This window comes from Giraffa tippelskirchi, chromosome 8 (genome assembly GCF_054371585.1).
Source record: "Giraffa tippelskirchi isolate mGirTip1 chromosome 8, T2T-mGirTip1v1.2.pri, whole genome shotgun sequence".
In the NCBI taxonomy this organism is placed as follows: domain Eukaryota; kingdom Metazoa; phylum Chordata; class Mammalia; order Artiodactyla; family Giraffidae; genus Giraffa; species Giraffa tippelskirchi.
Window position 1 is genome coordinate 45,100,005 of NC_137282.1, and position 13,077 is coordinate 45,113,081.

Genomic DNA, 13,077 nt, shown 5'->3' on the forward strand with positions numbered 1-13,077 from the left:
ACAAAAGTTTAATTAACTGAAGGAAGTAAAGCATGACCATTAATGACAACAAGCAAGATTTTTATGCTTTTTGAGCCCAATAATTGATGCCAACTCTATATAATAACCAAATGATTTCGAAAGCATTACATTTTTTAAGGTCTATTCCAGGGGTGTTGTGAGATACTATTTTTGAATACAATTTTTGAAATAATTATTTCTCTATTTTTCTTACCCTCATTAGTCACGAGAATATGTGTTGCCACTTTGACAAGTAAAAATGATATGACAATGTGAACATAATGTTCAGTTTTCTTTTTTAATTCCAAATAAGAAAAGTGCCTAAGGGAGTAGGAAATTGTGCTTTTGTTATAATAATACATTAGCATCAGACTAGAAGTCAAGAAAGAAATCTACCTAGGGAATCTGGAATTTGTGTTTGGGCTCCATAGAAGCTGAGAGGAAATATAAACAGTCGGTTACCACAAGAAGGTGTTTTTATGAGTTCATATAACTGTGTTGAGGGTATGGCACACAAACTGTTGCCTTTCATATGAACATAGCACCTCAGCTGTATGAAGGAGGCATGTTTACATGAGATTTTTCATTAACAGATTCAAGCCATAATGTTTTCTTCTCAGTAGAAGCATGAAAAGTGTCCAAGAATTTGGAGAGCCTTAGTAGTGGATTCTTTACTGTCTGAGCCACCAGGGAAGCCCAGTAAATGGCCCCAGTGAACCCCAACTTCTTCCTTGTACCTGCTCATTCATAAAAACATCTTAGCCAAACACTGAATATGCTGCTGCTGCTGCTGCTAAGTCGCTTCAGTTGTGTCCGACTCTGTGCGACCCCATAGACGGCAGCTCACCAGGCTCCCCCGTCCCTGGGATTCTCCAGGCAAGAACACTGAATATAGCTCTTCACAATTATGATGGGACTTTCCTGGTGGCTCAGACAGTAAAGAATTCACCTGCAATGGGGGAGACCAGGGTTCAATCCCTGGGTGGGGAAGATCCCCTGGAGGATGGCATGGCAACTCACTCCAGTATTCTTGCCTGGAGAATCCCATGGGCAGAGAAGCCTGGTGGGCTACAGTCCATGGGGTCACAAAGAGTTGCAAAGAGTTGGACACGACTGAGCGATTAACACTTTTGCTTTCACTTACACCTTTCTGCTAGTTATCCCCATATGCTTAACTCTCACATTTAAAGTAGGTTCTTTTGGGGGTTTGTTTTTAAATAATAGAGAAGCAAAGTATCAGTTCAAAGGGATGTGTGTGCACTTACAATACACATTTCCGGAATTGGAATTAATAATTATGCACCCTCAAAATAGAGAAGTTTTACTTAACTTTTATAAAGAAAAAGAAGTTTGACATGAGTATATGTTTACAGAATTTTAAGGAAATAGTAAAGTCTGAGTGAACCAAGACGAGATTAATAAGAACAAAATGTTTTTGCACCATATATTTTGTAGCTTATTTTAAATTCTGAATTGATGGCACTTTTCCATAGTTCACATAAACGAAGAAGTTTTAGAAAGTTGCACTGTTTTAAAATGACTACCATTACAGGGATTTTTTTCTTAGACTTATGAATTCTAAAATACAAGTTATGACAGTATATATTTCCTTTCTTTCAGGCCTGTACAGTGTAGTATTTAAACATATTGCTATTAAGCATAGGAATAACTATTTTTACTCATACTTAAAGAGTGTGAGATAAAAAATGTTTCAAATCAAAAACATATGCAAGATACTGACAAGGATTGATTCGGTTTTTAGAGAAAAATATACAGCTCTTCTAATGTTTCATTTTCTAAAAGAAAACACAATGATGTCGTTTCTTTCTATTATGTAGAAATGCAAAAAGGGTTTTTTTTTTATAGATAATCTACTTCACGCAAAATTTATTCAGCTTGCAAATTATCAGAAACGATTATATTTAGAAGCATTATATGCAATGACTAACTTTTAAAATAATGTCAGAAATCTCAGTATGGAAACCTAACACTATATCTAATATCCAATTATCCATAGCAGTGAAAAAACTACTAATCAAGTACAAACACCTTGATTTCTCTTATCTCAAAATAATACTTTTATTCATAAATAGCATGTTATATTTAAAGACAGAAAGCAGGCTTTTAAAATAAAATCCCTGTAAAGGTGATAGAGATGTTGAAATTATTTTCCATCTTGTATATGAAAAAGGGAAATACTAGGAAATCAAGAAACTCTATTATGCCAAATAGAATGAGAAAGCTCAAGTTCACACCCATGGATTTTAGTGCATAATGACATGACAATGAATTAAGAGAGCTGAAAAAATATTTCAGTCAAATTTGAATGTTATTTAACAAAGGTAAATTGTTTAGTTATATGTTTTTAGCTAAAAATATTTTCCATCCCTGACTAGAGCTGGCAACACTCAAAAAACATAGTAGAAGAAAGAAAAATAAAATTGTAAAGCATATAGAAATTACAGGGAGTCGTTCTTTTCAAAGACAGAATGTTTTCTTAATATATGCAGACATCATTCTTTTTCTATTCTCTAAAACTAGTATTTTATGAATGTCAGTAATCTTTCAATAGTCACTTAAAAATCTGTCACATAACAATGCTGGTATACATTTTATTTGACAGACCAACATTTATTTGCAGGCTTTTAAAATTCCTAACTATTTACCTTTATGTTCCACACACAAGTATATTTGGATAAATGCGGTCTAGAAATAGTTATTCAAAAAAGTTTAAATAATCATATTGTTTATGTGTCCAGAGTTTTGGCATAAACTGTGATTAAAATATGTAAATATTTTAACAATGATAATTTCATAAGGGATACACCTCACTTATGCATCTTTCCTTATCACATTATTGGAGGAAGTATCAGCTTTCTTTTCTATGTTTCATCTACCTTGATTCTGCATAAACTGTAGTTCTTTAACATAAGTGCATACATCACAGTGGATCAATTGTTTAAATTACTGCTCTTTTTATCATAAGTTTAACAGATTCTTGCAAAAACTTGATTTAATTTTGAGTCAATGACATAATACTTTAGTTGTTCTCAATGTTATTAGCTGATAGTATTCTAGAAATTTTAAAATTTCTCATTTACTTAGTAATTTTCTGAACATAAATATTTACACAGTAATTCTTAGTTAAAAACATAATGGGAAACAATATTTTGATAAATATGAGCCAATTGCATCTATTTATTATCTGAATCAATGATCTATTGAAAGTAGGCTGGGGCAGGAGAGAAATAGGTGAGGGAGATTGAGGTACAAACTTTTAGATACACAATAAATGAGTTACAGGTATGACATGTACAGTGTGGGGAATATAGCCACAAATAATGCAATATCTTTGTATGATGAAAGATGACAGCTAGGCTTATCATGATGATCATTTGAAAATGTATAGACATATCAAATCACTATTTTGTGTACCAGGAACTGACATGCTGTTATAGCTCAATAATACATAAAAACCATCCAAACAAGCAAACTCATAGAAAGAGATCAGATTTGTGGTTACCATAGGTGGGGAGTGAGGGTAGGGAAATTGGAGGGAGTCAGAAAGTACAAACTTCCAGTTAAAGATAAATACGTACTAGGGATGCAATGTATAACATGATAAATACAACTAACATTGTTGGACAGTGTATATGAAAGTTGTGAGTAAATTTTGAGTTTTTATCTCAAGGGAAAACGTTTTTTTTCCTGTTTCTTTAATGTTGTATCTATATGAGATGATGGATGTTCACTAAATTTATTGTGATTGTTTCATGATGCAAACTATTATGCTGTACATTTTTAACTTATACAGTGCTATATGTCAATTATAGCTCAACAAAACTGGAAGAATTAATACTTGAATGAAAGAGGAAAATTTTGTAAATGAGGACAAAGGTCTCAAAATAATGAAAAATAAAGACTATATAATAAACAACAAAGATGGAAGTTTCTAGTAAATCAGGGAGAAATATTAAATATTAAAGAAGATGGCATAGTATACTGATATATTTGAAAAACCTATCCACTAATATATAATAAGCAAAATAAACACAACAAGTATGAATTTAAAGTTTCATCTGTTTACTATTACTGGGGAAACAAAACAAAACAAATCACCTTAATTTTTTATGACATGATACAATAAAAGGGCATGACATTTTGGATGGAAGAACAGTACAGAAAGAATTTAAGGGGAACAGCACATGTCTTGACAGCATAAACCTACTAAGCCATTCATGTGATTGATGTTTATGAAATGATAGAAGGTACCAAGGTAAGAATAAGAGACAAAAGGAGAATAATACATATGCTGCTGCTGCTGCTGCTAAGTCGCTTCAGTCGTGTCCGACTCGGTGCGACCCCATAGACGGCAGCCCATCAGGCTCCGCCGTCCTCGGGATTCTCCAGGCAAGAATACTGGAGTGGATTGCCATTTCCTTCTCCAGTGCATGAAAGGGAAAAGTGAAAGTGAAGTCACTCAGCCGTGTCCGACTCTTAGCGACCCCATGGACTGTAGCCTACCAGGCTCCTCCGTCCATGGGATTTTCCAGGCAAGAGTACTGGAGTGGGGTGCCATTGCCTTCTCCAATAATACATATAGAAAGTTGCAAAAAAAATCCTTCATTAGATTGAAGGTTGATTTAGATAACAAAAAATATCTTGAATTCTTCCAACTTTATAGTGAAATGACTACTTTAGAAATGTAATGGACACAGTGAGGGAAGGGCAAAGTGGGGCAAATGGAGAAAGTAGCATCAGCATATATACACTACCATGTGTATAATAGATACCTGGTAAGAAGTTGTTATATAACACAGGGAGCCCAGCCAGGTGCTCTGTGATAAACAGAGGTGGGAGGGGTGGGGAGGAGGGAGGCTCAAGATGGAGGTGAAACATGTATAATTATGGCTGATTTGTGTTGTTGTATGGCAGAAATGATCACAACATTGTAAAGCAATTTTCCTTCAATTAAAAAATACATTAAAAAAAAGAAATACGATGAAAAGTATAGGTATAAAAAACTTTTTTCAAGCTGACTAAAAAACATATGTTGGTTAAAAAAAAAACTGACAAGTAGGTAATGTTTACTTAGTTCTGATAAATATTTTGCTTCCCTTGAAAACAACCTCCAGAGAAAAGTATGTGAATAATAGACAAATAATAATAAAATAGAATGTGTCATTAGAACTGGACCCAGATGTTCAGTATTGTGTTTATAAGGCAAGGGTCTCCAAAGCAAACATATTTCCAAAGGTGTTATAGTCTACAGTATGTTCTTAAACTGGTTCTAATACTTTAACATGAAAATCTTCCATATGTTTTCTAAGCCCATCACCTTAATGTTGTTTCCATCCAAGTATATTTGATAGTCAAGATTTCTCTACTTAAGGCTCTTCCCATTACATAGTATAGTTTTTCATCCATTTCACTTTTATTATATTTGAGGTTGTTAATTAAAATTATCTTCTCTATATTTTAGGATATATTTAACAAGTACAGCCATCATAGCATCCTTTAAAATGTAGTCCATAAAATAGAAAATTAATGTAATAATTCAATTTCCCTAAAATATTGTGAAGAAAGAAACTTGATTCTACTCACTCTTACAATTCTGAGTAGCCAGGGAAAACAGAGCCAGGCAAACTAAAGGATGGAACCAGTAGATTCACATGGACATTTAGAGAAAATTTATTTATTATAATATTTCTATAATATTTATTTAACATTATTTATTATATTTATATAATTATAAATTTATTATTATAATATTTATTTATTATAATATTTTAATTATATTTTTATTATATTATAATTAATTTATAATTATAAATTTATTATAATATTTATATTTATGTTTATTATATTATATTTATAATAATTTATTATAATATTTATGTATTTATTATAATATTTTTCTGATGCTCGTTTTGCTGCTGACAACTGGGTTTATGGAACAAATTCACGGACATCCATGAAAGTAGTTATGTCAATGCCTTTTCCTCTAATGTCTCTCAAGATCTAGGTTTAAGTCTGGAGTGTAAGGAAACCCGATATTTGCTTTGGGCATAAAGAGGGCAGGAGAAGAAGGGGACGACAGAGAATGAGATGGCTGGATGGCAACACCGACTCGATGGACATGGGTTTGGGTGGACTCGGAGTTGGTAACGGACAGGGAGGCCTGGCGTGCTGCGGTTCATGGAGTCACAAAGAGTCAAACACGATTGAGCGACTGAACTGATAACTGAGAAAGCTTATTAGTTTACCAATATTAACCCGGATACTATTTATTCTTTTTCATTTGACTACTTATGTCAAGTGCTCAGTTTGGAAGGAAAGAAAGTTTCAATCTCAAAATTAAAACCAAACGGGACTTCCCTGGTGGTCCAGCAGTTAGGACTGTGTTTCCAATGCAGGAGGCACAGGTTTGATCCCTGGTTAAGGAACTAAGATACCACATCCCATATGCTGCAGGTGTGTCAAGAAAAAGAAAATTAAAACTAAGCACTTTTGGTTGGCTCATGCATGCACACAGAAACACATGCCAGGTGAGGAGTATCTTTCTCCCTTAGCACCATCTGTGAATATGAACAATATTTGTGTGGCTCTGTCCTCTGCTAGCATGAGTAAGTTAGGAGAAATAGCAGAGAAAGTACAAGAAAGTAAGAATGAAGTAAAGGAAAGAGGGGAGAGTAGAGTGATCTTGACTCCAGCAGGAATTGTGATCCAAGAATTCAAATGGTTTGCTTACCTCTCATGAAAAAAATATCATCCAGTTAGGTAGAATGTATTTTACTGGGTGTACGATATGTTTAACGTAATTTTAGATGGGATAAATCTTGCTTTTGCCAGATTCAATTCTATCTAATATGGGACTCCTGGGACTATTTGAATATGAAGACATTTCTGCCTGTTAAGAATCTCACTAGCTGTGTCTGCTAAAGGGACTAATGTATAGAACTGCATTTTAGATTTCCTTCCCTCTAGGAGTAGGCAAGGTTCACAGGTCATTTCAAACCTTGTTTAAAGTGTGGACCATACAATGAGTTGATTTTAGGATAATTCCTTTTCTTCTTTTCATTGAGCTGAAAGTATACTTAATTTGGAAAGCTGCTGAACATGTGAGAGGGAAGGCACATAAAAGGGCTGCCAGCATTAAGTATGCAACGCTCACCTTTAATCACCAGAGGAAAAAAGAGGTTCAACGGTCACAGAGGAACACACAAGATGCATGGGTTCCCAAAGCTATTTTCGGGAAACTCTTATTTCTGGGGGAAAAAAAAAAAACTATTATAAGGAGGTGGAGCAGGAGATTTTCTCCACTAAGAACAACTGACACTTGCCCCAGTAATTCAATGCTGTGTCACTTTCCCTAGAATGATACAGTTGCGTCATTAATCTCCCCTGCTTAAGAAACCTGCGACTAAATGGAAACATGAGAGATTTTTTTGTTGTTGATTTGTGTTCCATTGATTTGCTTTGTTTTGTTTATATGAGTGATCATAAGCTAATTTTGATGTCAGAGATCTTTCCATATTAAGCAAAATTATACAATTCTAAATATTTTGACAAATACAAGTGATACAGTTTCTCTTTAATAACTTACAATATTTGCCAAGGTCCTATCAACAACCTCAGATATGCAAATGATACCATTCTAATGGCAGAAACTGAAGAGAAACTAAAGAGCATCTTGATAAAGGGGACAGCCATTGAACAACATCTTCAGCCAGTTTTTTATCAGTAATGACACAAATCATGACCTTCAGCTAATCAGTCAGAAAAATTACAATTAAAAAAAAGTAATATGCACATAATGAAAGTGTTAGTCATTCAGTCACGTGGGACTCTTTGCAACCCCGTGGACGGTAAACAGTCCTTAGAATTCTCCAGGCAAGAATACTGGAGAGGGTGGCCATCCCCTTCTCCGGGGGATCTTCCCGACCCAGGTACGGAACCTGGGTCTCCTGCATTGCACACAGGTTCTTTACCATCTGAGCAACCAAGGAAGCCCAATGTGCACCTAATAGAATGATTATTCAATAACTCAGGATTATTATACATCAGTGGGGATTGACTAATGAGGCATAAAAATTAATAATATAAAAATATCAGATAACTATAAAAAGGGAAAAATCTCTTTCTGAAAGAATTTCATACCCTATTAGAAAATTAGAGAGAAATGTTGATAAATAGACTATATGGGATCATATCCACATAATTGCATGATTCTGATTAAACACTGAAACAATCTCATTTTTGAGGAAAGAAAACAGTATATTTTTTCTTCCTGGGATGCACCATAAAACTTTCCATTTGCAGGTATTTAGAAGCAATCTCTCCTTGACCATGATCTAATCATCAGACCCTCATCTTGATTGGTCTCAGCTTGCCTTATATAGATTTAAACACTAACATAGTTTCTAACGCCTCAAGTCCATATCACTAGGATGACACTAGCCTGCCTGAGAAACATTCCAGGCTGCCAAAATAATTTACTGTTTGTTCCAGGCAACACCTGATGCTCAAGACCTCTGTCTCCCACTCCTGAGAGGGTGTGAGTTAACTTCAGTAAGCAACAGTCAGCAAGCCCAGATGGGTTTCACATGCACAGGCTCTCTTTGCTGCTGCTTATAATTTTTCCCTTTCCTGATTCTGTTCAAGGTCTGGCCAATCTCCCTCTCTGCTGTCTCTTTCTCAATTAACTAATGAATGTTATATTTAACATGTAACCCTGTGTATGTTTAAGGTGTACAATCTGCTGATCTGATACACATATATAGTAATATGGTAATCAATGTAGAGTTAGATAATATGTCTATCACATCACAGAATTATTTCTTTGTTATGATGATAACATTTCAAATCTAGTCTTATAGCAATTTTGAAGTATATGGTACAGCACCATTGAAGGTAATCTCTATGTATGTTTGTGAAAGTCTCTCATCATGTCCGACTCTTTGCGACCCCATGGACTGTAGCCTGCCAGGCTCCTCTGTCCATGGAATTCTCCAGGCAAGAATACTGTAGTGGGTTGCCATGTCCTTCACCAAGGGATCTTCCTGATCCAGAGATCAAACCCAGGTCTCCTGCATTGCAAGGAGATTGTTTACTGTTTGAGCTACCCGGGGAGCCCCCTATTGTCAATAGTTACTGAATAAAGTATGCTTTCACCACTTTAGCTAATGCCCAGCTGTGTTTACCTTTGACAGTACCCATTATCCAGAGCCCTTCATAATACACAGAAAATGAAACAATTAGCAGTCTTCCATCAGTCACAGAGCATTGTCCTCACTATCTGCAAATGGTGTTGCTTATGATTTACACTTCAAGTGTCTCTAATGATCACTTACGACACAATTTGTGTTGTAAACTACATCATTTTACAATTAGTTAAGAATATTTGTAAAGTGTTGACTTAAATGAATCTACTTTTGGAAGTCTGTTTCTGAATAGTGAAAACTATGTTCATTAACCGTCTAGGTTAGATTGGACTGTGACTAAAAATTATTCACTGCTTCTCCCTGGGAAAGAATGATACCTCCCTCCTCCAATAATAGTTTCAAGATCTTCATGTAACTTCCATTAGCCAATTAAATATGGGCAGGAATGTGACATTTCTGAACAGAAACTTTAAGAGTCAGGGCTCAGTTGGTCTTATTTTCACTATGCCTGGGCTCTCAGGATCATATTGATGTTTTTAACCTCAACTATGACTCCACAGCTTTATATTACAGATAGGGTAGGGAAGACGGGTGCTAATATCCAAAACTCCCTTGCTGGATATATTTTTTGGGTGCCTATGATGTTCTTTCTTTTAGGCAACTTCATATATGGTTACATACATATGTACCCATGATTAAATATTACCTTGTTAATGTTAATTTAACATATTGCTGATCTTATGAAACTTTATTGACTATTTAAACTATTGATATATGTATATCTATTGTATTCATTTTAACCACTGTTAAAGTGGTATAGTAATATATCGTATGTGAAAACTATACTTTTTCACATAATGATGTGATGTAACTATTCACTACTATAATCAAAACTACAATGGGTATTCTAATGCTTTTTATGCCCTATGCATATGTATATGATATGAACTTGCAATGGAGTTGCTTGTTAATTCTTCCACCATTTTCCTCCAAAATGAGTATCGAAATTTATAGTTCCACCAGCAGAGAACACCATTTATTTCACAGACAACTTTGCAAACATAATACTTTCTTATCTTATCTTTAAATTATTTTAACAAATGTAATGGTAAAACTTGATACCCTATTCTTTTTATTTTCATTGCTCTAATTAGTAGTGATTTTGACAATTTCTTTGCATATTCATTGTTATTGTATCTCCATTATGATTTTTGTGAATTTATTAATGGCATATTTTCTCTTGTGTATTCATCTTTTGCTGTTGCTTAAAATTTATTCATGAAAAATCTCTGGTGAAGATCATTGACTACTCTCTTGATTCAAGGCAAAACAATCTCACAGATCACTGCAAGATCCTTTGCTGTTTTCTTGTTTCCCTGGGCCTTCATTTTATTGTCGAGATATGTGTGGATTCCATCTGTCCTCGTAAAATATATAGTATTGGTTTCAGTGTTATGTGCTCTAATAAACATGTTATATGGCTCTATAGATTCTGTGTCTTTCACGTTTCATTGAGAACTTCACTTTGAAAAAATCAGTGTATGGTACTATATCTACCTCTAATACATTGTTTCTAAATGTTGTACAATTCTAGGACATACAGCTACCAATTTTTACTGCTACAAACCCGCTATTCTCTGCTATTCTTGTATATGACATATATGGTCCATAATGTAAGTTTCTCCAGAGCAAATACTCAAGGTTGAGATTTCTGAGCTGTAAGGTGGATACAGACTTAATTTTATTAATTATTGTCATACTGCTCTCCACAGAGAGTTCATGCTTCAACTAGCAGTTCCCAGTGGCACAGTTTTCTGGCATTTTCAATAATACTTTATTTTACTTGACCCTCCTCTGCCAAAATTCCATATTTTATGTTATTAACTATTGTATTAGTCTATGGTACTATGATATTAGCGTATGCTTTCATTTTCTTTGCCTTCTTTTGTTTGTTTGTTTGTTTTAACTTACTCTTCATTTCTCTAAGAAGGGATTTCTTCTCCAAACACATTCCTGGCCTCCATACATTCTCTTGTCTTTTCTTAACTGGGAAAGCAGACTAACTTACTTTAGTAAATTTGGGGAAAATAACAAGAAACAGAGTATACTCTGTTTCTATAAGGAATCTGAATCCATCAGGTCCATGTAGAAGAAGAGGGGAGTGTTGAAGAGGAATTTCTGTCTAATCCTGCTCTGGGGTTTCAGTATCAAATTGATGTTTTTAACCTCAACTATGACTCCACAGTTTTATATTACAGATAGGGTAAAGAAGACAGGTGCTAATATCCAAAAGTCCTTAATGTCCTCCACAACAGGCTAATACTGATAAAAAACAAATACATAAAATAGTAGAATTCACAAAAACACAGTATTTACATGGAGAGAATTTGGTGGAGCCTGAAGTCTGGCACTGGTGTTAGAGTTTTATATTTTGACAGATTGGTATTTTTCTTAGGTATTTTCAGAAGTTTATTTTACAACAAGGGAGTTTTTCTCTTAGTGATTCCTTTTTTTTTTTTTCCCCCAGTACTAGAGTAAAGGTCTTTAACCTGATCACGGGGTGTTTAATCTTGGTGGCTCAGTACAGAACAAAGAATATTTGTCTACAAATGATTATCTATAAATTAAGGTGCAAGGACCAGAGAAATCTTAATAAGGGAAGTGTACTTAAGGGCAGAGAGGATCTCAGTGTGTAGCCTGTCACATCTTATTATCTAGGCACGGCTTTTACAAAGCTTGCTTGGCTGAAGCAAAGCTTCATTGTACAAGAAAGAAGAGCTCCTATGTGCCCCTTAAATATCAGTGTGCAGAATGGTATCTGATGCTTTAAAACTGCAAAGCAGCTAACTTTCTCCTGTTGCAGGGCAACAGTAAAGTCCTTATTTTCAGAATATACATGCTGAACTAAGAAAATAAAATGAAAAAAGTGCCATACTAAACTGCTATAAAAAAGAACATTAGAGAAAGAACAGAGATTTCGTTACTATATGGAAATCATCTTTAAAGACTGGTAACAGCCATAACTGGTGATTAGAGAAAATCTATACAAGTTTAAGATGAAGGCTGTTGTTGTTGTTCAATCACTGTCATGTCTGACCCCACGGACGAGCCTGCCAGACTCCTCTGTCCATGGAATTCTCCAGGCAAGAATACCAGAGTGAGTTGCCATTTCCTTCTCCGGGGATCTTCCCAATCTGGGAATCAAACCCATGTCTCCTACATTGGCAGGCAGGTTCTTCACCTCTGAGTTACAAGGAAAGACAAGACGAAGTTTAGTAGAAAATAATTAGAATGATATTAGATGTTCTCAAGGGGATAGAGTCACTGCAGATGAAGATGCTGATATACTGCTGGGAGTTTGAGTGATTGTTGGGGAAATTACAAAAGTAAGCCTTAGAAGGGCATAAATACATGAAAGATACTAAAGGAGATTCAGACAAGATAATTATCTATTAAGTATAAGCCTGGTTGCACCAAAGAATATTTTGCTGTGGAATTTTTAAAGGAGAAAAAGGTAGATGAGATTTATTTGAATAATAGATGCTTCTGGGAGAAGCCTGAAGATTTGACTTCATGTTTCTATGATAAGAAACACCAGAATATCAAATCTGTAAGTGAATGTTAGAAAAAAGGGTGTCTCAATCAGATAAAAAAGGAAAAAATAAAGAAAGGAAGTCATTCAATTCGAGCAACCTACAGGACTCCTGGGACTCAGGCTTCAACATTTATCACAGCTTCAGCTCTGGAATCTATTGAGGACATGTCTACAGTAGAAATAAATGTGAGGATAAAGAAGAAGCACTCCTTGTGTTTTACAGGCATAGGAATTCTCTAACAAAAGGCAGTGGAGACATCACAAAGGGCACAGGACTCAAAAATGCTATCTGAAGAGATGGTAAAGGGAACATTGGCA

At 34.9% G+C, this 13,077-nt stretch overlaps 1 long non-coding RNA gene across 2 annotated transcripts in view; it reads right to left on the bottom strand.

The window, feature by feature from the left end:
• Window positions 1-13,077, bottom strand: part of LOC145519099 (uncharacterized) — a 249,003-nt gene that overhangs the window by 50,622 nt on the left and 185,304 nt on the right. The window contains exon 3 of one of the 2 annotated variants that reach the window (XR_014063534.1): window positions 7,175-7,268. The exons of the other annotated variant lie outside the window; for it this stretch is intronic. This is a non-coding gene — a long non-coding RNA (uncharacterized LOC145519099). The remainder of the gene's footprint in view (window positions 1-7,174; window positions 7,269-13,077) is intronic. 2 annotated transcript variants of the gene reach the window in all.